Raw genomic sequence first — 27709 nt, forward strand, 5'->3', positions numbered from 1 at the left:
TGTCCGGTTTGATATCCTGAGATAAAAGCTGAAGGCTGTCAGGGTTCTTACAATAGTTCTATATCAGGTCTTATTTCATGCAAATGAAACTGGAAACCTGAACCAGAGGACTTCTTTTCAAGGCGTGAGCTTTTCTGTTGACAGCCGCTTTGTCGGCTGAGCTGATCATTAACGTTTTGCGCCATTGAGTTGAAATTCGAGAGAAAAAAAATATGAAATGTGCGAAGGCACTAAACCTGCCACTGAATCAGAAATCTGTGCGAAAATTGCCTGTCCATGTTATACAAAGCTGAAATATGACGCTGCCACCGGCAAATGTGTTTTTCAGACTCCAACTTGTGACACCTCTAGAGTCAAACAAAGATGGAGAAAATATACTCTGGGTGTTCTTCTTTACAACAGTACACCAGCGGTGGGTCTCCAGGCAAAAGTTCGGTATAGATGATTTGCCATTTGACGAATATTCTCTGACAGGTTAGTTCCTTCAGCAAATCGGTACATTTTAAAACCGATTTCTACTTTGTTCATCCCCCCTAGGGTCTTGGCCATCCATTCAAGTTCAACATGTTTCAGTGAAAGTTAAAGGGCGTCCTTGTCACATATAAGAGACAAAACATGTTCAGACATATTTGATCTTCTACGCCGCAAACAAGATAGTGTCTTAAGCAATTGATAATAGTCATATCGTAAGATTTTAATTGTTTTTCATGTTGTGAGAAGAACTTACCTCCAGGCCGACTGGCATTAAAACACAGATGTAGTTTTTGTCGCATTAGGCAGTCATAGCGTGGCTGTTGAAAGGGCGTTGACCCCTATTTCCGACTTTTAGAATAGGAGAAGATTGTTAGAATAATTCAAATTCATGTAGCACAGATAGTTCAATTGCTCTAAGAGAGCTGAAAGTAATTCTACCCAAATGGAAATGGGTCATCTTTTTCGTAACCTTGGCGCATGGGGTGTCATTATGGGATCCAAAGGGCAATTGGGGTCAATTTTGCTTTTCATCTGAACATTTAAAAGTCGTTCTTTTTATTATTCTAACCTTTCGGGAGTAATGTAGGTATTGATATACTATGTTTGTTTCTTGGTAAAAAAAATAGGCTGACAGGGTAAATTGTCCTGTTTACAATTCTCCTATCTGAATACACGTTAATGAAATGAAATTAAGTTATATCAGAATTGAAATACAATTGATCACGAATCAACTACAATAAGAGAAACTCAAACTGCACACATCCAGTTATGACGACTGACTTGCCCTGTCAGTTGCAGGTTATATATTGTTAATAAGATCACATTGGCGGTTGGGATTACGAAAGCCGAAGCGTGGCGAGGATGCGCCGAGAAACAAATTTATTGCCTGACCCGGCGGGCGAATTTTGACAGCCTTCTTGGGAGGGACGATGGGTTTTCTCTTATCGTCCCCCGGTCCGCGGTGAAACTGTTTCATAACTTTGACAGCGAGGTGGCAATCGCTCATCGGCTCACATTCAGAAGAGATTTCTCGGAGATTAGAGCATTCCAAGGAAAAGGACAAGAGATTTTACGGGGTTTTCCTGGGAAAGGGCACGACGTTTGAAGTCGCCCCCACCTTTGGTGTGGTTAAGGCGGGTTCATGAGCATCTCATTGACTTTGTCTCTGTAGATTCCCAATGGACCGCTTTCGAAAGTTTGTCAACTTTATATTAATGGGATCTTGGCGATTCCTCTAATCTAACTTAAAAGTTTGGTTTTGTCAGCGCCAGTTTTAAAAGATCACAACATTGCAAAATCGGAATCCTACTTATTCCTAATTCATCTTACCTGTATGAGTCTCCTATACCGGTATATCAAGACCTTAAGTGTTCATGTGCCTCCTCTTAACTAGTAAAACCTGTACCGTACGTATAAAAAATTTAAGGAAAAAGTAAATCCTATTATTTCAAAGAAGAAGTGAACCCTATTCTGTCTACAGTAGATTCCACTACTCTTCTGTGGCTTTACCTTACATCATACGCTTGGCAAAGGAAAACCAATAAACATGTGCAGTGTAGTATGCGACCTCCCAATGTTTACTATTCAAATCGTGTCTCCTGCGTTTCATGGACATATCCGTGCTATGGGGCGTGCCAGTCGCCGTGCGTCTTTAGATATTGAAATCACAGATGAACCATGGAAGACATAAACTTCTGATCCGCTGACGTCTCTGATAGGCGTATAAGACACAGGGGAGTGCGAAAAGCGACGGAGAAAATCGCACTTGCGTCAAATCATTATATGAAGAAGAACATATCACGATTTTATAGTTAATCCTATCTCGGTCTTTTTAGTAGATGTAATAATTTTAGAAGCAAAGTTTAAGTTGTCGGCGTTTCTGTTAACTTTGTTCATATATGTCTTGTGTTCAGTTCTTACACTAAACAGGAGTCCGTCTTTCTTCGGCCCAAAGGTAAAATGATATTTTTTTAAAATCGGTGCAGTTAAAAAAAAATCTTGCTGTTCTACACTGTGATTTGACTAGTGCCATTCAACAGTAGTTTTAGAATAAAGATCAAACCTGCCCTATACATGTAAATGTTCGAGTTGCTGAAGTTTGGTAAAGTGACCAGTAGTCCTACTTCTAGATCTCACGGTCGGGGTTCCAGTGTTATGAATCCCTAACCCTGTGTTTGGGCCGGTACTGGTCACAGCCATTCATGTGTGACATTGTTAGCATGCGGTCTTGCTTTCAAAAAGATTAGGCAATGTTGAATCGATTGAATGGATGGCATCAGCTCGCGCATCACTTTTCGTCCGTTTCCAAAAAGAAATCAGCCATACCGTCAATCGTACAAAGCAGTTCAATAAGGAGAAAATATATGCTGTAAATTGTAAAAAAGAAAATCTCGGAAAAATGATACTAATGTCGTAGAATGCCAAAGTCCATTTCAAATTCAACGAAGAAGATATGTGGATGAGCAAAAAGGAAGAATCTATTATTCGGTATACCATACTCTGTGTGTTAAGCTTTGTTCGTCCTTCCTAAAGACGTAAGATTTCATCATGAAGACAACTTTTTGGGGGCTATTTTTTTTTATTCGCACGCTCGCATCAGTTTTGGGGTCCCAAGAGGGTGTCATCTATGTAATCAAAGCAACATTGCCTTATTGGAAACGATTAGCTAGCTTTGATAGAAGCGTCTGATTTACTCATCAATCATGGTTATAATAATAACAATGATAATTTTATTACAAATTCGTGCCAGAGGGCTAATTGCAACCAAAACAAGCAATGTCACACGGCACAGATATACACATTCAACATAGACGATAAAAATGAGAAAAAAATATAAATGAGTGAAATTGGTATCAACATAGACGAGAAAAATGAAAAAAAAATATAAATGAGTGAAATTGGTATCAAAAGCAGAGGTAAATGCAGCTGAACTACACATAATACTCGCTTGGGTAGTCAGATAATTTGTCCCTTGTACAAAGAGAGTTTTAGGATGTATAATTTAAAGCATAAGCTTTGATGAGCACATCCCAAAGGCGATTCACAGACGTGGCCCCATACTGTCGTTCCACTAGTGATGTACGTCCTGCCTACAGCCTGTGCGAGAAAGACCCGCCAGGCTTGCTCATTTGTACTTCCATTTCTATCAAAGGATCAGCCCTGCCCTCCGCGCGTGACCGAGGAGGAGAAATAAGACCGTCCGCTCCCGAGGACTGCCCCGCGCTCAACACAATTGTGCCTCGGCTGCTCTTCGCGTTGATTGTGGCTTGATTCGGCGCGTGGTCTCCCCATTACGGCAATCAATTCCTACAGAATTGCATGAACCCCCGCTGGTAACGTCCCGAATCATTGCTTTAATGGAATGAGTTGGCCAAACTGGACGGAGAATGACACGTATTTCATTCCCCGTGGTCTGTCCTTAAATAAGGTTAAAGCATTATCTTACCATCTCGCATGGATATTCCATTCATCAATCACGGTTTAATTGATGCCAACGACCCGATATTTGTTGTCTAATGAGCCGCTATCTTATCAAATGAACGATTGTTTGTCGCGCTGTAAATTGTCAGCCGACGAATTAGGTCATTTTTCAACAGTTGCTGCTGAAATATGGCAGTGGCTCATCTGCACACACATCGTCGTGTGTGTGTGTTGAGAGTCTTGTTAAGAATGCATTTACCCGAAGTCATATTGCAAGCCGGAGTAGAGTACCTGTACAGTAATTCATGGCCGCACTGGAGGCGTCTACTTTCATCCATATATGTCTTAAATGTTTCTGCAGTTCACGTACCTAAGCTTGGCATTTATTGCGGGGAAAAAGGCAAACTTCGATTTGTTGGTAATGGCGGTTCAATCCCTGAAGTGGGTGCCTGTCGCCGGGAGCCCGGGGCTTACCAGCGGCCACGCGCATCGAATCACTTCGTGCTCAGATTGATGCCGCAAAGCCCCTCCAAACCCCAAACTTCAAACGCCAGTAACGTAGCCGGCCACACTTTGGCCTGAGCTATTGGAAGTATTGCAATTTCATTCGGAATCCTCCTGTGAGATTTGTAGCCGGTGATGTAAGGGGGCTCTGGCCATTTATGAACAACCATATTCATAAACCCGCCGTTCATCATGCCAGAATGCACGATATAAAAAGCCTGGGTAGCGAAAATTTGTATGTAACTTGCGTAAAAAGCACACTTCATGACACCTAGTGCCATGTGGTCCTTTAGAGAGTTCCGAACACACTTGATAAATGTCTGGGGCCCTGACCAGAAGCGGGTCACAAAGGATACGTGGTTAGCCTTTCAAGGTAAAACCCATATAATCGAAACAACCTACCGGAAAAGGTCTGGGCCTGGTCGTTTATATGTCCCAGTATTTATTCTAGATATCAACCAACTTGATCAATGGCTTTTAGAATGGTGATACCTTGTATGCATCAGTTTTATTCACATTGCCACTAGTTTTTGTTACGGTTATTCTTAAATCAACGCAAGATAGCGATTCATCTAAAAGCATAGCATAGCAACGTAATAGATTACCTAGACACTATTTCTAAAAGGCACGGTCAAAATATATATTTAAATGAAACGTGCCAGAGGTAAGCCTTCCCGTGAATGGGATTTGGCGTCGAAAAGAATCCGCCAACGTACCATTAACCCACAGTTATGCGGTGATGTCTGTCTCCACTTAGATCTAGGGCAATGGTTCTAATTGCCCCCCCTCCTCCCATCACTGACGTTTGTGTGTTTGTTTATGAGGAAAAAAATTATAGAAGCTCTTGATGGATTTCCACGGTCAAGTCTGAACTGAAGAAAATTAAGAGCTGACATTCCTCAAGTCTCTTTAAAGTCAGAACCATGACTTCTTACGATGAACGGTGGCAGGTAGAAGTTCGTTTTGTGTTAGTGCCAAGTTGATGAAGGAATCCAAGGAACGCATTTGTTAGGAAATAATTTTCATCCTTTTATTTTGTTTTTTTTTAGTCAAAGGGAAAGCTCACCGAACTAATTTTCCAAGCACTCTCCACAGAAAACTCTGCTTCAATAGGTTCATGCTCCCTGAATATTTTTGTAGTTGCGACATGCAGCATGAGAAAGGGCAGTGCCATGGAATAATTGAATATACATCACGTAGTGCTTTCTCGAGCTAATAGATATTTACGGCTTTGGGAAAAGCAATTTCTCGGGCACAATAAAGCCTACAATTTACGACGTCTGCTACGGCATCGCGCGGTACCAGATCCTTCCGGTAGTCTCGAAAACCCCATATAGACCCTACTGCATTGATCGTCTCCTGGTTCTGTCCTCTAAGCAATACAGGCAGGGCGAGAGGCGATAGCATCGCAGACAGAACGGCAAAAGCTTCTCTTCTTGCGGACAACGGGTCTTACCAACCGACCAAGCAGGAAGGCATAGACCCGTGCAAGTCTCGGTCGCAGATCGTAGTGACTGGATCGTTCGTTTTCGTTCTGTACCGAAAAAAAAAAAAACTCGTCTAGTTGCCATCCTGAGAACGCCACTGATGGCATTCCCCGTATCTTTGCGCACGACAAAGTCGGGGTCTTGACTTCGAGTGGAACATCTTCGCCGGGGACCGTGTTGTCTCAGAAGACGTTCTCCTGAGTGCTGAAACAGTAACTGTTGTGGAGGCTGAGAGAACGTTCACTCGGAAACACACCGGCTTTTCACATAGTAAACGTGAGTATGATTAATTCTCTCTTTTAAATTTCCAGTGCAGGTCTACCGAAAAAGGTAATTTGACGTTCATTTGTGGTGGTGGACACGGGGATTGGCGCAAGGCATTATCACTGTGCCGCACCGGCGAGTATGTGCATGGATGCTTGGCCAAGGTTGCAACTGGCTGGACATTTTGTACACCCGTTAGGAAACTGCATCGTTACAAAATTGCAAGCATAAATCAGATGATGATTACGTGTTCAAATCGCTTTTATGTAGGGGAAAGCGTAGGGGTATCTAGGTCAAACATTCGTAAGTTTATTAGTGTAGGTAAGACAAATTCTAGGTGCTTGATTTGTGTCTCTCGTTAATCAACGCTGAAGCTGCTGCAAGCACAGTTACTGGGTGATTAACAGATGATTGATAATGCCCCTGCTTTTATATCAGTGTAACTAGCAGGCTTTTACGCAAATTCGGGCCCAAAGGCACACATTATGCCACCCACACTCCATTCAGCGTCTGGTGGGATAACTTTGAATAGGATGTAAACGTAGGAGTTCTATACTTAAGAAATTAAGTCCGATGATATCGGCCTGGAAATTATAGAGGCCTATGTAAAATTCCAAATCTCATGTTACCTTGCGTTTTGAGGATCTTTAGAGTGCATTGCCCATCTAGAACCATTCTCGGGTGGGATTTACCAGTACGTCTAAGTGTCAATAACACTTGGTTTCCTTGGCAGTCAGCATTATTCGCGCAGGCTTTCACTCCGCGATTATTTTCCGTATTACTAATACTGATATCTAAAGATATCATTTCATCTGCACGAGTATACCACCATACATCAGCTTGAGGCATATTGCACACATTTATTTGGCTCCATATCACGGCAGACGAAGACGCTTCGGCGTTCCTTTCAAAAGAAAAGCTTTTGGCAGTATTACTCCCTTGATCGTGATTACATTTAGGAAAGGTGTGTTACATCAAGAATTTCATTAAACCGATATATACCTTTGAACTATCTTTTGAAGCCATCGACTTATAGGGGGAATTAACACGTCCTAAGGCAACCCGCTACCACTTGCTTTGGGTCCTGCTAGATCTAAAGGCAAAGCAAATCCATCTGTTGCTTTGGAAAGGCTAACGAAACATTTGTAAGAAACAGAGACTATGCGGCGCCGAAAGTCTATCTTATCTTGAATATAGAGTTGAGGCTAATTATTTTCCTAATACCACAAGGGTGCGAAATCTGTGCAAGAGCCAACCACGGCTTTGCGTAATTAAGAGATCTGTTAGTGATATTTTGAGCAGCGAATCTTACATTTCAAAAAGTCTCTTGAACGTACAACCACGCGTATGTATGTGATGAATTCAATCGCTCTCTTCAGAATTCAATCTACTGGGCATGCACTCAGCTGACTTATCATAAGCGCAGAAACATCCCGACACGCTGATCGAAAGTGCGACCTGTCTGGTTGGATGGACGGGCAATAACATGTGAAATCCGTGCCCGCCCGAAACTCCAATCTGTATGCAGATGGGCCGACGTGATGACAAAAGTTCTCAACGTCCCTCGGCTCGACTAACAGGCTCTCTTGCCGAACTGGCAGCGAGACAAGTCGTTTGGTTTTCGCTCTTTCTTATTTCAATGTACAATTTGTAACTTCCGTTACCGTTTGAATGAAGTAAGACGTTCCTGACATTAAGATATGCCACATATTAGGTACCAAACTGTCGTTTTTTAAAGGGAGAAATTTTTTAAGTCGTCATAAAATCGACAGTTTGGTACCGTATATGTGGCATATCCTAATTAATGTCAGGAACGTCTTACTTCAAACGGTAACGGAAGTTACAAAATGTGTACATTTAAATGAGAACGAGCGTTTTGTCTTCACTTGATGCCGCAGTGGGCTCTTGATCAACACGAGTTGTGAAAAATGATAGGGTTTATTCTTAATCTTGGGCCGACATCACTTCGTTTGTCAGACAACAAATGAGTTGTCATATCCTGGCCAGATTACGCTGAGTCGCCCGAACTCGAGTAACAATATTCCCCACACGTGAGCACCTGTCAGCAAGCAAGAGCTGACTAATGATCGGTGTAAGAGTGCATCATGGAAGCCACAGGTAACACAGCATCCTCCCTCCGCTAGACCTCGGCAATCCCAAATACCAACTGATATGCTGACGTAAAAGTATTTATTCCTCTGTGTATCGTTTTAATACGGTTTCGCAGAATATAATTTTAGCCCACAAAAAGTTTACAATGTATCAGCACAATCTGTCTTCACTTGACACATAGTAACATATTCACATAAGGCAACTTCAGAAAGTATTGCTTTCACGTATTCAGGACAATTTTGGCAGTCAAATTGTTTGCCCGGAACATTTCAATGACATCTGACCGTCCATTGTTCGCTAGCGCGCAGTCATGATGAAAAAGAATGGGAAGAAATCTGAGTTGAGCCATTTCCCAGCTACGGTGTCTGAAGAATGTACCATATACCGGTGTATAGATTGCTTTCTTTGCTATGAAAAAGGCGAGTAATTCCTTTTTTGTCCCAGTTACAAAGAAAAGACAAATTAGCAAGTATGAACGGACTTTGCCAAGATCTCCCGCAGGAGTACTGAGGCTGTATTTGCGGCGAGTATCACCTCATAACAATCTACTCTGTCGCAGATTAATGCCAGAAAAAAACTCATTTCCCATTTCCGGTGTTTGTATGACTATTCTAATGACTAAGGCAACAACATAACATTTATTTTGCACAGAAAATAATCGCATTTTTGACTTGACTGACGCAGAACTTTGTGTGCTTAAATCCTAGACTCATCCCTCTGGACTACTTTGTAGTCATTTTAATTCCAAGAAATGGTATGTCATAAACAAATAATGAAATAATATTTCTCAATACTACTTTGTTGATTACCCGGACACAAAGTTACATAGATAACTATTGTGTCCTTTTTAAGAGTAAGTAGTTAATTCTATACCAACATGACTATTTTTCAGCGAGCTTAACAAAGCAGAAGTAAATGGAATATTTCATTCAACATCTCTTACTTGTTATGACAGATGCCCTAGTCACAAAGCTATGCTATTGAATATGTCTGCTGTGTCTTTATATTCCAATAATATGCCAATTATCATTAGTTTGACCTACTTCAGGCATTCTGTGACTTTTCATGTTCTTAATGCGAGACAACGTTTGAATACAAAAAGAAGAAGAATGTCTTGTGGAGTTGTAGCATCACGGCAGGACTTCTCTGAAGTAACAAAACCGCCGTTCATGTATCAAGCACAAATTCCAATTACAGCAGGCGCAATAAGGCCTTTGAAATGAATTGAATTATCAATTATCCAGACCTTTAAAAGTGCGGAAAAATATCAACGATTTCTGTGGACCATATTGAGCAGTGAAATAGCCGCACATATCTAAGATGAGCGACCCATTTTTTCGACAAGGAATCCGCGGAAGAAATCTTGACGGATGGTAGTGGCTTCTCATATGATCCCGTGTCGCGCTTCAATTTGTCATAGACAGCCAGTTTGTTATTCCGTGACGAATGCGCCGTCCGTTGGAGAAAGAAAGACGTATTTCATCATACGTTGTTCGAGAGGTGGGAGGGCGGATCGCTCCGAGCGTCACGCATGTTCAATTTGTTACACAGCCCAGTTTCTTTCCCTCCGGTTAAAGATATTTGAGATTCTTTTTTTTTTTCACGCCCATTTTGCTGAATGTTTAACTGCAAGCCCCGGCGATTTCCATGGACATTTATGCAAGTAGGTACCAAAGGAAGCAAAGCAAACAAAACGTTATTTGGATACACGTTTGCTGCAATACATGTCCCCTTTATGAATACCCCGCGGCAAACAATAGAAATGCTGTCAAGAGAAACAACATCCCGCCAGAAAAGAGATATCAATAAAGAAAGCGCCTCCCTGCATTTAATGCTAGTAAGACAGCTTGACGCTATTGAAGGCTCTTGGCCCATTCTTGTCACCATTATTTGTCTCACATCGCTGTTCTATTCACCAGAAGTGCCAGCACATAGTCACCGTGCGTCTCTACTGACCCAAACGACTGGACCGTGCCATTGCCTATCGACTTGCCCCGGCCGGGAGGTCGTGCAATAATGCGGACACAGGCTGTAAGAATCTCATGCTCTGTGTGTCATTTTGATACGTAAAACTATCAACTAACAATTGATTTCCACATGATGAAGTAAAACCAGGACGCGCCAAAGGGTGGATGAAACTTTTGCTGAGTGAGATTCTATCACGGGTCTGTGCAGTGGGACGAGTAGATACGACTCAGTGCAATGGCATAAAAAACACAAGTGCACTAGTGCGCCTTCCTGGTTCCATACTAAGTCATCTCTTGGGAGGGATGGGTCGATAAGGAGATATACATAAGGCCTTTAAGGAAATTCAACTTGTCTCCGAAATACACTCAGCTTACGTAGGAGGGTAATATTCTAAACCGAGTGAGTCATGGTGTTTGAAACTGACGTTTGACATGTTCAATCGAAAATGTCTTTGGATTATTTCAAATAAATGCCTACATACCTTACCAAATTTTAAAAGGGCACTGACTTTGAATATCTTCAAAGCCGGGGTGTCGGGGCTTCAATGTATAGCCTATTGTTAGCTTTTAAACTTGTTGCCCTGTCAGATGCCTACCTTAAGTGCCTAGGGTCAAAGGGCATAACGGTCAGTGTTGCTAGTTAACGAGCGAGAAACCCCAAATAGGACTCGTTTCGTTTGATTTCATTTATTGTGAAAGCCAGTGATCCCCTGGGTCTCATATACCCGGCACATAAACGCAGATATATGGCATATATTTCCTTCTGTGTGTAAGGTTCGGATGATTGAACCATTTATGAGGGTATTGACTTAGCAAAGGAAAGCAATGGATACTTCATGGAACAGAGGCGTTCACGCGAGGTCTTCTACAGCTATGGGCAACTATGGACGACTGTGAACACATAAAAGTAAACACAAGTAACAGAAGTACAAATACTTTCTCGAAGGTTCTGAAATATTCACATATCATCATGCAGCGATTACCTTCCGTTCATACCACAGTATCTAAGTAAGGAACATTCATTAATGTACAATGATATCTGCATATTATTTATATACATGCCCACGTAACAGGTAACAATGTGGCATGATATGAAGTTCAAATTTGCCGGAATATAAGGGTAATCTGGGGACGCATTCCTGGCGTGCTCCTGCTAAATGCAGAGTCATGCCACAGCTTGTATCCGGGCACATCCTCAAGGAATGGTGTTTATCACAACCCTTAGACGCGAAAGGCACACACTTTTGCCAAGGCGGTTTTTGCATCTAATATCTGTGTTCAGTTGGTGACATGTTAATGAAATACCTTGATCTATCTATTTTGTTGATGCTGACCTCAGACCATTGTGTTGGGTGGCAAAGGACACATTATCTCTCAAATGCGATTTGTCATTTCACAATTGAGACAAAGCAATGCACCAAAGAGATCTCCTTAATGGGGATTTGCACATTAAAAAGCGCAAAAGAGACATGTTAAAAGTTCAACCCATCCCTCTGCCCAGGATGTTTGATTGATGTAGAAGCTGCCGTGGATGGAGCATTAGCCCCGTTGGCGTCTGGCTTCGACGATTTTTTTCCTGTAACGTAAGCGCGTTTATTCGGCCGTGTGTATCCAGGCAAATCCCTCACGACCATTGTATTTCCAAAGTCATTATGGTGTTCCATCCATCAACATCTCAGAGTTTTCACCTCTCGTTTCAACAGCGCATTCTTGCTTTCTAATGGTCCAAACAACCGGCTTGCTAATCAAGGCAAGTAGAGAAACACATCTATCATGAGCACGATAATGATAACGACGGTGAGCAGTTTTCTCTAATTAGTTGCAGAGGTGGCTTTTATTGCGGGTAATTGGACGCGGTATCGCATTCACAGGGAGGCCCGGACGAATTGCTTAGTTTTGGCTCCTAAGTTATGTCTAGGAACCATGTCCTCGAGGACGGCATATAGGTCAATGTCTCTTTTTGTTTAGAAATTTTTGAAGCTTTAAAAACGAAAGACGTCTAGACACTAGCTGGGGAGGAAGGGAGGTAAGGTAGCATAAGAGTACAAGGTTCACAATGTGTCGATCATCTAGCTATCGACAAAATCAATAACATACACGAGGAAACTGTATGCTTTCCATTTACACCCACAATGCGTTAACAGAAGAGAAGATAAATAAAATATGTTAAATCCAAAGAAATAAAATAAAATCCATTAAGAAAAGGGACAAGAACGAAGTTAACGTTAAGCATGAAAATTCTCCGAGATTGCACTGTGCTAAGTGGTTAAGATATTTCACACTGAAACAGCATGTGGGGAGAGCTGATAAAACTCAAATGTTCGAAGGTCTGGACTGATGGATGGATGGATACCAGTCATTACTGCTATCGCTTTCAACATATCTTAGCAAATTACACTGCGTGAAAGCTCAGGTTTCCGGTTCTTTCCGAGTCTGCGCACGTCCGTTAAAACCGAGGCGGGCAGGAAGTGTGAAGAGTTTTCCGGGTCCGGCGTGTGCCGACCGGGAAAATTCTGCGTTTTCATGCACAGTTAGCTGTGCGTTGATTCCCAGGCCGTTGCACACTCGCGTGTGACCCTGCCGGGTAGATAACAATAAGCTTTAGCTCACGCATCATAAGCCACGGTGTGTGAACTACACGGAGCTGTGATTGGCAAATGATCTTTATTTGCGGTGACTTTGTGTTCGACACTTAACAAAAATCATTAATAAATTTAGGACTGTAAAGGACTAAATAAATTTCTGTTGGGTAGTAGTAGGATTGAAAATAATATTACCGAATGCGAATGATACTATGACGGTTTAGATCGCTGGGATCCAGACTGTTATCGCGCCCTTTCAGTCGGCGGCCCAGAGCTCTAAGCCCGCCGATAGAAATTGTATTACCGTACCGGGGGAGTTCTAAAAAATCCGGAGTGTTGACCGGTTCTTGTGGGTAAAAGGCACGGTCCACTCCCCGGACTACAACTCTCCGTAGTGTTAATTTAGATCCGGCGGGCTGACAGTCTCGGACCGCCGAAGAGACTCGCTAGCAGCTCGGTCCCTAGTCGGGTTTCTCCAGGGTAGGAGAGTTAGGGGCGCACCAGACAAGCTGTTTTGTACGTACGTGGAGGCCCTGGCAATAGTATGGGTTTCAGATAGCCTGGATACCAGACCTTTCGCACGATGCGATGATAAGCCCTTCTGGGCGGGGAAGACCTAGTAGTAGGGATAGAGTTGGCACCCGGGAGAGCTTGGCAGCCGAACCCTGATTTCTATCGCGCTAGCGATAATTAGTGGGCCGTGTGCTATCTGTGGCGGCGGCGCGAGTTGCTTCCCGAGCCGAAGGATTAGCGCCAGGAGCGCGGTGGTCTGGCACCCAGGCTAGGTTTCAGAGTACTCTAAAAGTTGCATGGATAACCAAGGATATTCTTGTGGTAACATATATGGTGTACCAAGGAGGTTTGCCTGGTATCTTGTCTCTACGTGTCGGCTTAGGTGTGTTTTACTGGACCCAGTGTGCTATATTGAACCGTTCTGATAGCTCGTCTTCTTAGCTTTAGTTTCGCCGCCATCGTAGCGGGAGCGAACTATACCCCCGAGCGAGCCAATCTGTCTGGGTGGCGGGTACCACTCCCAACGCCGCAGAGACGCCGGGAAGGTCCCGATGATATGGTTTCCAATCGGCGTATGGGAAATGATCATTTGACATGATTTGAATTATTGTATTTAAAAAGTAAACACGAGTCGTCTGTAAGATACAAGCTGTGCATAATGTTGTAAGATGTGTATTGGAATGTCTTTGCGGCGTCCATATTGATTTTCTGTTTTTGTAAATCTTTCCTGTAAAAAGAAGGAGTTGAAAATACACAGAATACTAGTACTTGTGTTACGTGCTTTTGTTCCTATAGTCCTGTCTTGAGTAGTGTACTTGTGCATGCATGGTAAAAAGAAGGAGCCATGAAACAAAGGAAACATGAAAATGGCGTCGCGTCACCATATGCTACACCCGAGAATTAATTTATTTAAACCCCGTTCACACTCAAAAAAATGGATCGGATTGAATATTCATACGGATAGAACTACTCCGATCGCCAATGACGATGTAACCTATATCTATTTTTATGTATTTATTTATGTAGTGTGGCTTGCAATTATTCTCCAAGCTTGCAATTCATGCTGAATATATATAAGGCATTTGGCGTTATTTGAAATACGCAAGAGCAAGTCTAAGACTGTATTAGTGCTACACATTATCAAGGACATTATACACAAGGATGACCGGTTGTTTTGGTGCATAGACATGGTCATAGTGAACTAAGCTTTCAAATGTACCGGGAAGGGGGCAAATCAATTGCAATGGTCTATGTTGCAATGGTCTGTGTTGAAATGAAACGAACTTATTTGACTAAATTTTGAGTCGAACAAGTAATTTCTACGTACTATTAACCTGTAAACACGGAAGTTTATTGTTGTACAAGCGTGCATCTCAAATAAACCACTGAATAATTACACAACAAAGACTTGACCAGCGGGCACGTGGTATTTCACAACTCATTGTGTCTTTATTTGTGCAGGGCTCTGTAAAACATGACTGTCAGCCAATTGCAATTCACATAGTATATGGTTTGAAAACAACAGCCAATCAACGCCCGTGTCGCTATTTTCAAATCTCTTAGTTGGCACACGTATCCCAGATGAGGACTACTAGTAACTAACTTAGTGTGTGGGCTAGCCTGGAAACCATACCATCGGGCGTTCCGCGTTATCTCTACGGCGCAGGGAGTGTTACCTGCCCGCCATGTGAGAATACCGCGCATGGGGTAATTGTACGGACTTGGATCAATTAGCTCGGTCTACGGAGAGGCATAACTGACAGAAACGGATCGGTGCATAGCAGACTAAACCGTTCGGTAGAGACTGGTAAACAGGCTATGTGTGGATATTTGCTCTCCACTCACTGTCCTCTTTGCCAGGTATAGGCAGCCACGGCGCTGGGAACACTGAGAAGCTTTGGTCGTGTTCCTACATCAACATTGGTAAATCTCGCGACCTGGATCGTCAGCGAGGCAACAGTCTACTAGTTCAAGGATTTTCAAGGACCCAATTAGAACTTGTTGCAAGACTAACTGTGGACGACACTCTTTCAACTGATGCGAGACCAAGCGAGCTAATCTGACTGGGAGTATCTGCGCTTTTATCTGAAGCATATGGAAGGAAAGGTGCAGGAATGACAGCATCACGGAGACCCGCACTGAGAACTGAATTTCATTTGACCTGAGCGACTGTGGCCGGCGGAGTCGTCAAGATCAAAAAAGGAACACACTCTTTGGAACTTTTGTAACCGATACTTAGCCGCAAAATGCAAATAGTGGCATTCGTGGATAACGGAGAAACAACAATGAAAGTTTAATCACCATTTTGAACCAATAAAAGCATCTTTTCACAGCGTTTTGGGCCGGGAAAGTGGAAAGCGCATAAGGGATTTTTTTTTGGGGGGGGGGCATTTTGGCCGCAGACCAGGCCTGGTCAAACATTGGATGGTAATTAAATGCTAATTAGGTGATAATTGTCGCTAAATTATGCAGCTACCGGCGGCAATCATGTTCACTGGACAGGACGTGTGTATGAATTTCCCTCTAGCTGCACGAGTAATTAAATGATAATTAGGTGATAATTGTCGCTAAATTATGCAGATACCGGCAGCAAAGCGTTCACTGGGCAGGACATGTGTATGAGTTTCCCTCTAGCTGCACGAGAATTAACAGGGCGCGGACACTTCTTGCGCAGCGTAAGTGGTGCATATCCGGTATTTCCCAGGACTGCGCGGGTCCCGTGCAGAAGAGCTGGGCAGGTCGACACGACCTGGAGAGTCACGGAAAACTCGAATTTGCAGGCACGTGCAACACGATTTCCACCCCGCAAATTCGTTATTTCGTACAGTGTTAAGGAGCCCATTATTCGCCAGCGAATCCAATATCACTCCGTATAAGTGATACCCAGCGCCGCACTGCATACCTACTAGGCTTTAAATCATGAGTTGTGTTCTTAACAAGTAGGCGTTTGCAATGAACCATGTCTAAAGCTCTTGAATCGAAGGTTGCCTAAGATTGTATTTGATTTCAATATCATTCAAGTGAGTAGAACAGCCGGTATTCAGTTGCATATATTCTGTAACCAATAGGTTCTGAAAAAACAATTTAAAAATATGTATGGTACCACCGTTAAATGACTAAGATCCAGAATCAATGGATTTTATTTGCACACATGGATGTGCATTTGACAACGAAGGCTCGTAACTAAAAAACAATCACCACCTTTTATTTAGTATACTTATACATTTTACATTCATCAGTGTACAGTATTTATTTGTTCTATTAACTGTCAGTTGGCAGGCACAGGCATGGCTGACTATAGCATGTCTGTGACTTTTGCACATACAGTAATGGTACAGATAACTGGAGGATCCATCATAATAGCGTTCGGCACTGATTTTCTACTAGATGGCCTGTTAACACTAATATGGAGGTCCTTTCGTAACATATTCCGAAGATGACGAATGGCTAAGCGTTATCCCGGTGATGGCAGAAACGTGTCCGGATCAAAGGGAGTCTTTCCTCCCCTCCCCGTAGTATTTGGGACATCTTAGGGGATTTCCAAGCGGCCCATTATCTCGTGCAAGTGCGCCATCTTATCTGGCCGAGAGGAGGGTGGAATAGGCAGGGGATTGTGGGGTAGTTGCTTAGGTGAGTGATTAGTCTGCTGCTAAACGCCGTTTTGGGATTGCGCGTCGTATTAGCTCCCGACAGTTTGTGCCACGCTCTATTATGATTACAATTCCTCCGTCAGAGAGAAATCTACGGCAAATATTATGGGCTACTAGTTCCCTTTCCCTGGCAACAGGCTCGGGTGGGTACCCGCTTCTTGACAATAACCCAAGATATTTCTGTAGTCCCGATAATATGATATTGCCTGTACGATGTACAAGCTTGAATGTTTTTGATCCATTGGCTGTAAAACGTGACTCGTCTGTGCCTATGAATGGCTTAGAGAACAACTAATCAATCAATCAATCAATCTATCAAAGACAGCCTTTATTTACTGTCGAATGCTTGTTCGGCCGCACAGGCCGCTTTTCAACAATGAGAAACAGACAACTTGAAAACATGCATACGACACACAGGTGGTGGACGATTGGGTGTTAGAAGGTTCTTACTGCTGAGAAACCCCTACACACAGCCTTGATATAGCAGGTTCTTACTGCTGAGAAACCCCTACACACAGCCTTGATATAGCAGTGAGACCTGGCATAAAATCTGTGTAACAGCACTTCGAATATCTTATCACTGCGTTTACTTTTTCCAATAGGAACGTAATCTAAAAACATGATTTTAAAGGCAACGGTTCCTTGTGGAGCCTAAAGCACATTTTACTCCAGGAAACCAATCTTACCTGACATTTGCAGTTGATGAATTCGATACTGTTCCCAGGTAGTGAAGAAATATGGACAAACTATAACATATGCATGTCCTCGATATAAGCATGATAAAAGTTATTTGAGACAAGTGTAGCTAGGAGGTAGGTTAATGACTCGTGTGTTCCACTGGTTTCTTGGACAAGGCAAGGGCGAGCTCTCCGAGTGGTACCGTGATGATCCATAATCTTATATTTCTTTCCTAGATAGATTTTGCATTATATTTTGTCATATTGAACAGCACAACTTGAAGACGTGGCTATACATTATACTGGATGGCAACACCCCTTCCATTAAGTATACAAAATGGCGGTAGGTTGTAGAGTTCGTGTACTGGTCAACCAGTTTAACTGCCATTCTGTGCAACTCACCAGCTGTATGTGCAGGCACATGGCGCTAGCTAGGTATATCTAAACACCGACACCCCTAAACAACTCATTTGAAACTCCGATTACATCTTGATGTTAGTTACAGAAGCAGTGGCGAGGCCTATACAGCATTTGGCAGCAACAGCTTCCATTCTGAGATGGTTGTAAGAAAACGAATTTTAAGCAGATCAATTCTGGATTGATAAAACCTATATTAATTTTTCTTGTTCATTTTCACCTAGCGTATGGTAATCAAAGGTTGGTATATGTACAAACTTATTTTTCATTCTTTAAATCAAACTTCATAAAACTTTATTCAATTTTATAAAATTTAGCAACTCAGTTGTACATCAGCGTGCTAAAAGCGTTTGTATCCTAACATCTCCAGAATATTCTAGAGTTCCAGTTAGAGAGCCAGAATTTGTTAAATAATGCATGAGGATACAGCACGATCTAATAGTTGGTGGCAGGCTTTTTACTGATGCTATCTAACATTATAACCGAGCAGAAAGATGTTTGAATGCTGCAACATGTTTCCTATATTTCATCCACATTTCTAGTGTAATGTGAGTTGCAATTCCATATATTGCTGGTACTTAGTATTCATTAGATTTCATATTGCCTGTCGTTTAAAACCATTAAGATCGATCACTAGCGAAATGGACACTAACATAACGGTTAGGAATTGGCTCACATCCAAAGAAATCATTCTTCACCAGAAATTTAATGACTGCCTGAAACAAACTACAAACAAGGTGAGTACATTGCAATCTAATGTGCCCAGTGGGAGAAACTGATGCTGACATTAATTACGACCATTCCGTTCCGCATGATTGTGCATTCAGGCGTTTTAATGCTCAATTCTTGTCACATACGTGTGAGGGCATCTCTAGACCAGGTACGGATGTGGCTGCACGAGCCTTCCCGTGTCTATAGTCAAGGAAATGAATGCAGGTGGAATAAGAAGTACTTTGAGGTATACTTTGTAAATAACTAAAAATGCTAACAAGAAGGTTAGAACTCGGATAAAGGAGACCAAAGACGGAGATTAGGATGACAAAATTAAAAATATTCTGAATAAGACAATTTGTTAGGTAAGTGGGGCTTTAGATGGAGTTGAGACTACTGTATATTCATTCGTTCATTTTTACAGAGACTGAATTTCGCGGTAGATGATGAAATGAGTTTTCCCAGTGTTATGAGTTTGCGGTTGGAACAATACTTTTGTACAGCAGTAATGAATTTAAAAAAGTATTTATGGTGTCATCAATTCGTGGTGGAGAGGTCACCTGCAAAAATTGCCACGCCATTTCATGATTTGCAGTCGACCTTACCTTTTATAAGCACATTGACATTTAGGTGCACGACAATGAAGACTCGCACAAGCTTCAATACCGCCCTTGCATCTCCATAGTAGTATATAAATTCAAAATTTCTGCATTTTCCAGGGATTCAATATGGTCACATGGCATAGGCAGCTTACAGGTCTGGACGTAATTGTGTTCTTCATCTTCTGGATAACTCTTTGGAGACTTGCCACATTCGTCGTCTAAAGACAAGAATTGAAATAAAAGCGTAGCAGAGGTCGGCGGCTGGCAGATTAAGTTGCCGTCTGTGTGGATTTGGCTGCCGGTGCAACGGCAATCAATCTGGGGAATTCCTCCACGAACACGGTTATTCATTCCGCTGCACTTGAGAATATGAGTATATGGGGCTCTGAGGGCACTCCTCAGACGGGGGCTGTTGAATATGTGCAAAGCTAGACATTGGAGTCGGATGCATTCGTCCCACCTGTTAGACATCTATGATGTGTACAATCGTAACCTGATCCTGAACTCAGTACTGCAGTCGAGGCTGCAGTCTGCATGGAATCGCATAAGCCTGGTTCTGATTGCCTTGAACTTACTTAAAGCTCGTCATGCGGGATTTAGCAAAGTCATCAACAGTGTACGTTCACATGAACCCTGTTTCGAATTATCTTTACAGATAAATCCTATTGGCGTGAAATACTTTATCACCATTATATTGCTCATGATACATCCTAACATGTCTTCTAAGATCTTTACCGGTGGAATGATCATGTCCAAATCCACACGGGTTATTTGTAATATATTGATGCCAAACTCTGCAGACATAATTATAGCCACGCTGCCTTAGCAGAGACAGGAGTAGAAACTTTTAAAGGAAGATGAAAATGACAATATCAAGAATAAACACAATTGAAAAGACCAAAGTATTTCTGATAATTCTTGGATGTGATATATCTATGCCATAACAATACAACACTATACACGATTCAACGGAAGCAACTATGTAGAAGAGGCATAAAATAAATTCAAAGATGAACAACATTCCATACGTCTATGCAAACGAGTACAACAAATTTAACAATATGAAGCTGAAGGTGTAGTCAGAATTTTCTTTTACGTTAGAAACACAACTGGAATCATGGTGGGCTGTGGCATATGTGTTGTATGGTCTTGGCGCCTCAGAATGACATTTTTATATGGAACCGTATTAGCTTATGTTATCAGATTGCAATTACAGGCAACGCTAATCTCCATTGGATGTCAGCTTTTGCCCATTATATCAAGAAAAGTAGTTCTACGTCTACACTAATCAGCACATATTGATTGGCGCCAGGTTGTGAATGGTCAATGATATATCGCTGAAATAAGGCATATCACATGGTGTAGTCAAAAGGAATATTTGATCATAATCATTTTGTGATGCACAAATTATAGTGTATTATCTTTTCCCCAGAAACTTCACCAAGTTAACAAGTTATTGTTTTGATATGTAAGTACAGTATAATGTCTGTCATCAAAAATAATTGAACATTAGACACCCTACCATCTCGAAAGATGATAGTAGCAGTGGTAGGTGCTACATAAATTAGTTGAACATTTACATATTTCATTAAAAAACTCAAGTTAAGATTCTATCACAAAGTACTTTCAACTATAGTGTGGTCTATAACAATTGTTTTTCAGGTCCTGGAAGCGTAAAATATTACCATATGGTAAATTAAAGATTGATAAAGCACTTGAATTGACTTATTATAAGACTAATAGATTGCCCTTTGTTACCCAGTCACCAAAACAAGTCTGATAAAAGTGTGTCCAGGAAATGCTGTAATTGGCAGTAAAGCTCACGGCATTATACGATTTGACTGCAAATTCCGTTGTACAAATTCACCCTAACTCAATTGCGTGACTGGTCCCTTCCTTTTATTATTTCGTTCCAGAAGCAAACATGTTTCTACATAGCCCTTCCTGGGCGGACGACAATGTTACTTTATGTAGATTTTAGTTTAATATCCTTTGCTATGTAGAAATTATTCAATTATGTTTTAAGACTAAATCAATCAGAATGCAACCTTCTAGAATAAGTAGCCCCTTTGACCTTCATGAATGGATGATTGCAGTAAGTGAGGATGGCGTCGCTCTAACAGTAATATATCACAATTAGACATGGCAGTTAGTCAAGTAATCCCGTGAAACGCATGTATTATTTCATGACGAGTTTGGCACCACGTTTATGGCTCTGTCGCACTTAAAACTTACAGCTTACAACTGACTTTTGACTTGTCGAACTCAATATGTCAGAGACACAGTGAACATTGGATTAATGGCAAAGTATATCTGTTCACGAAGCTTGAATTGAGTTGTCTGTAGAGGAATTAAGGTGGGGTCAGCAACCCATACAGAACTAGACGAGCTTCACGCAGCAGGGGATTCAGCCCCCGAAGCAAAGATTGACATGTAGATAGGCTATGCTGGGTCTATAGGCACCGACTGGACGCAAAGTGTCTCAAATATATGAATTTGTCGTTGATAATAAGCAAACCGGCTATTAAGTAAACAGGTGTGCTTTCCTTAACCATTAGGACTTCTTTTAATCAAAGAGGCGTTCGCTGACGTACGTTGTCAGTTTACCCCTCCGTCTCCACTCAAACGTACCGAGAGCAGCTATTGACAAACCCAATGTGAGGGAAATGCTTTACCTTGGCCTAATGGCAATGTTTTCAAAGGTTATCTGTTCACGAATCTTAAAGTGTTTGTACAGGAAGCTGAATGAGGTCAGCTACTCACAGAACTAGACAAGCCAGCGGGGATTCGTACTGATAAATCCCAGGACTACCAATATCGGCAGAAGAGGTCCTAACAGATACATTTATTCATTGAACGAATCCCCTCAGGAAATCTACTTCTCGAGAAGATTGCAGAGAGTTTGCCTTGGTTTGGATTGGTTAGGTATGAGCAGGGGATTGACAGCACAGGTGTACAGACACCATGGTGCCAGAAAGAGAATCTGTTATCAGCTATTGGCTTGAAGTAGGTTGTTACGTTCTACTTGTTAAGTTTTAGTCTTCTGATTTTACTGGAAGAAAGATGAATGATCACAGGCTTACGTCCCAAATCTTGATCTGAAGTTTCACTTTCTCCATCTCCAACTATCCCCCGTTGAGCCAGCAAGATCCTTGAACATACAGGCGAGTAAGTCACTCATCACACCTCATCAACTTCACTTTAATAACAGTGCGTTTTTTTTTAATGATTCAGTATAAGCAGTTTGTGGCGTCCGAATATCCGTGCTAGGCGGATTCTATCACTCGAAGACTGACGTTTGCAATCATAAGCGCCTTTGTCTTGTGAAATTGCCGCCACACTTGATGGACCTGTACACCGTTGAGCAGGTTTTCCATTAGTAGGTTCTCCCTGAATGTTTCTCTCCATTACTATTGCTTCTGTGACGTGCATCCAGAAACCGACCTAAGCCGCAGATATGCGTGTAGGCCGACCCCTTGGCCTTTTTTGTTAATAATGCTAGTATTACCTTCAAAAGGGGCTGTCCCAAGCGACACGCACGGAAAAGTAATCCGAAAGATACAATAGTCGTGGTAGCGCTGTTTGAAGAAAAAGTTTGGGAAAATGAGCTCTTATCTCATATATTCCTGACGTGCCGAAAACTTGCAATGAATCTTTATTGGCATGACATTTAGATTCATAGAGGGCTTTCTCATAATCTGAAGTTGAAGTCGTTCCCAGTTCGTCTTCTCGATTCACTCCATTTATATGTACATTTCGTTCTAATGGCAAAACTAGATTAAGAAAGACAGACACTTAGCTGCCCTGTGGGCATCGTGCCAGGGTTCCCATGTTTTCATCTTTGCCACTTTGTTCCGGGGCTGAAGCATGAGCCGTTTGGACCGCCCAGAGGTGGTCATAGGTCGGGGACCTGCGGGTACTCCGAAAAAAAGGCAAATGTCAAATAGACGTGCATGGGCAGTCTTGGTGGTGCAACCAGAGAGAAATTACATCCGTGCGCGTGCAAGACTGATGTCGCAGCATGCTTTCGTTAATGGTCATACTTTACCAACACGCCTCAATGTGCTTTGTGAAATTTTGGATTAAATTTTGTATATTGTTCAGTTACCAGGGCTAACCCTTTGTAATAGCCTTCGGCTAGTTGGGTAGCCCTGGCTGTACTTTTTTCTACAGCCAAACAAATAAAAACAAACACATTTATCATGACTATGTAAGTTACGAGTTGAATCTTATAAGCTTGTTAATAACCACTGGAAGTAAGTTAACATTTATAGTATGAAAAACATTGAGCTGAACTACAGCAAAGTCACTTTTCTTCCATCGTCCAACATCAGATAGGTCACTGAATGATCAAAACATAGCATCACATCAAACAAAACAAACATTACCTATTGCAAAAGCAGTTTCTGGTATTCTGAACTATTTCAACTCTACACATTTATATTCAATAGCAAGCGTATATTGTTACTGCGTATTCCAAGGGCAAACGGTGACTCATTGAAAAAAGGCAGACATCCTTGTCTGATACACCTTCAAGTTTATTCTAAATTTGAGGAGATGAATCCACGCATCTTCCACTATCAGAAGCCTGTGGGTTATTTGACAGGTTCAAACCGATGCTTTTCGTGAAATGTGCTTTCAACACGATCTGCCTAACATCAAAGGACATTCTGGAACGTTTAAATGATTATGGTTTCCATTCGGTTGTCAGGTCAGAAAAGCAAGCGTGTGCGGAAGCCGGTACCACGGCGTGCGCTGAATAAAAATGTGAGTGGAATAAAACTTATATTGCCAAGGTAATAACGGTGTAGCTTGAAGACAGAGCTGCGACTGATAGCCGTAAAAAAAGGTGGCGTTGAGGACAAAGGAAAGGCTCAAGGCTGAAAATACAGACTATCATAAAAAGTGTCATTTTGAAGCACATGTTATACTTCCTGACAATATTTGAATACGTATTGATGATGTTTTATTTCTGTGAGATATAAGCACACGGTGGATGCATATGCTTGTCCCCTAAACTATCAATTTTTGTATTTTCATAGCCCTCGCCATACGAGTGGACACTTCCTACTTATATGTAAATAAGCTTAGATTAACAAAAAAAGGGGACGCACAAACAGTCAACTGGTACCCATCACTCCTGTATTTATATAGATCGTCAAATTTGAACATTTCTGGCAATTCATGACTATGGAATGTATTTGATTTGTTTTGTAAAGCTTGTGAACGTATTCGAAGCTCAACAGAAAAAAATGGATGATGTTGACGGGACATCTTCAGATATTCTCTGGGCTCTCGCAAATAAACAAAATTTTACCAGTGGGCACCACAACTCTAATGCCTTAGGTCCCAGCAGCAATGTAAGTTAAAATGCGCATTAGCAAAAAACACTCCTGACAATCATGCCTTGAATAGGAATCTGGGTAGTCAACATTCTGAAATCGTTCTCCGTAACAGATTTTCTGGCAGACGTTACACTAATTTAGAAGACAATGTTAGTCAGGCCATAGCTCAGCGGACTTAAGGGACGTTTCCCAGTACATTATTCCAGGATTATTCTGTACATATTCTCTTCTTGGCAGACTGTGAAGGCTGTGAAGTGTGATGCCCCAAATGGTACTTTTTCTAGGCATCAGTACATAGATCTGTCCTCTAGACATAAGCACAAGGCGTAATACGATTCGCTATAGCATGGGCAGTGGAATGCTGAAAATTAAAAGGCCGTTTTACCGAAATTGTGGCTGTTTGGCAGTTTCATTTAAGAGACAGACTTTTGCAAAGGTCAAACTCCAGAAAATTACCTCAGGAATAGATCGTGTGGTTTGTTGAGCATCTATTAACAAAATGCAGACAGCCAAGAAGTCATCTCAAGAATGTTGGCAAGGGCTCCGTGCAGGCGTATGCCTTTTCAAACGCACCTAATGCCGTGGAAGAAAAATGGGGTGCTCGTAGTGGAAAGTTTGAACATGAAGTGCTCGTCCATCCGTCTTGCTGCACATGATGTCTAACTGCCTGAAATGGACCCAGTACCTGTTAACTAGCAATGACATCAAGCACTGAGCGCACTGTCTTAATGCAGCAACCCACGATGGGTGCATAAATAAGGAACCAAGAGGTCGCATCCCGGCTATTTGCTGAGATTGCCTCGTAACTTTTCCGCCAGATAACTCACCGGAAAGCCACGTCGGTCGTGGTTACTTGCAATATCTACGACACGCCATTTGCGCAGAAATGAGTTTCAGTCATCAAATTCCCCATCTAAAAAAGGAACAGTAAAATTTCTTTCTTATGTATGCCTGATCTAAGAGCTTTTCTCAGTTTTACGGGTGTGAGTTCAGTCTTTATCCGTGAGCTTTATGGTATAGTCGTAATAAATATCCCAGACTTCTTTTACAAGGTGGATAAACCCTGGTTTCAGACGGCTCGACTCCCGGAAAACGAAATATGAAATCTTGCGTAAAAAAGCCTCTGTTGACTTTTATTTTTATTCCCTGTCACGGTGCAATGCTGTGATTTTACAAGCGCGTCTTCTGCCAGTCGCAGTCGGATTGAAGATCCATGAATATCTCCCTAATGCCTCGTGTTGACACTGCAACAGATGGCCCAGTAATTTGGAGGGACTTCGAGTCCTTGCCCTTCCAGAAGATCAAGCAGATGGCCATGCAATACCCCTGAGCAAGTTAAAGCATATTCAGCAATATGTGTTGCATTACAGCGCACGACCGCAAATGTTTCTCAAAATTAAATACCATTACATGGTCAAGTCAGATTTCATTGCACAATAATTGTAACAGGTAAAATATTAGGCCAAGCGATGTATAAGACTGTTACATTAATCTACTACAATCCGCAGGTAGATTCCAAGCTATACAATATCCACTTTGCACATATATTGAGATCAAGTTTATCATTTGCTTGGTTAACAGTAATCACGTGAGGGGAGCTGGCAAGCGCAAGTCATAAATGACCCGGAAAAGATATTGCATACAAGGGTAAGGGACAACAAATCAGCCGAATGTTCGGGGCAAAGTTGATGCGTGCTTCTTTATCTGTACATCACACCTGCACGTAAATGTAACTTAGAGTCCCAGCGTTTCTACTGTGACCCTCACAAACAGTGGCTAGATCCGTAAATGTCCGAGATATATCAAACAATATCTAGAGCTGTATATCCATTGAATTTAAAACGAGGCCTTTATTTACCGTGGCATGCATTTGGTGTGCCCTGAACCTGCATGTATTACAACGCGGCTTGTCCTTACATAACCTACACGTCTCATTTTAAGTTTTAATGGCTTTCATTATCCCGTTTGGTGACACGAGACAAAAAGGCCAAGCACAGGGACCTCTAGGTCGTCTGAAATCGTGTCAGACTACAGCGAAACCTGAAGAACATCTATTTCCAGCCGTCGCAATGTTGTCAATGTATGCTGGATACATCGCCATCTAAATTAGAACAACTGACGGTAGGGTCACAAGGGACGCCACTCCTACTAAAAGGTGTAGAGACTCCATCAGCCCCAGGCTGTGCGTCTGGACCGCTTAAGACAGCTGTCTCTTAAAGTGGTAGCCTGAGGCCAGGGAGTGTCAAAGCCTCTGCAGCATCTACTTCGGGAAAGCTTGGGCGTGATTTATGTGGTCACCAAGCAACGCCTTGCTTCGTATTGATGAATGCACTTTATCTCGAATTTGATCCTAATTAAGGAATGACAGCATAAGTATGCTATATATTTCTTAGACAACTCATGGATTACAAATAATGTGATAGGAGTATGAGAAGATTATCTATAACTAAAGCAATGGTAGCAAAAGTAGGCGACATATATTATTTTGTAAGACAACTCGTGGATTACGAATCACGTTACGTAAGCAATGACAGCATAAGTAGGCTATATATTTGTAAGAAAACAAATGGATCATCAATCATGTAGTAGTATACTGCTACATGACTGATGATCCATTTGTTTTCTTACAAATATATAGCCTACTTAGTATGGGGAGATTTCTATCTAATAGGATTGTTCTAGGAGTTCTTATTGTTTAATAGACTTTCATGTTTTTTATCATCATCAATCAGTTTTGGTTTTTGATAAACCCCTAAATAAAGGATTAGATTGTAGATTAAGACTATTGGGTGGGCATCCAATGGAAGTAATTTTACAAAGTTATAGACGATACAAGTCCTGTTACAACAAACAGATGAAGAAACGTTGGATTCTGCATCAAAATACAATTGATAGAAAACAAAAACAATGCACACATGTGTTGTCAGACTTGGTAGATATACTGTAGTTGTTGCCGAATGTTACGTTCTATCAATACTGAGGGC

General features: G+C 41.8%; 1 protein-coding gene across 1 annotated transcript in view; it reads left to right on the forward strand.

Annotated features, from left to right (window-relative positions):
• The first annotated feature begins 5742 nt into the window (after positions 1–5742).
• Positions 5743–27709, forward strand: part of LOC136441720 (leucine-rich repeat-containing protein 4B-like) — a 37200-nt gene continuing 15233 nt past the window's right edge. Inside the window, exon 1 of the mRNA XM_066438162.1 lies at positions 5743–6161. The gene's annotated coding sequence lies outside the window, so the exon portion shown is untranslated. The remainder of the gene's footprint in view (positions 6162–27709) is intronic.

The sequence above is a fragment of the Branchiostoma lanceolatum genome, chromosome 9 (assembly GCF_035083965.1).
Source record: "Branchiostoma lanceolatum isolate klBraLanc5 chromosome 9, klBraLanc5.hap2, whole genome shotgun sequence".
Classification (NCBI taxonomy): Eukaryota; Metazoa; Chordata; class Leptocardii; order Amphioxiformes; family Branchiostomatidae; genus Branchiostoma; species Branchiostoma lanceolatum.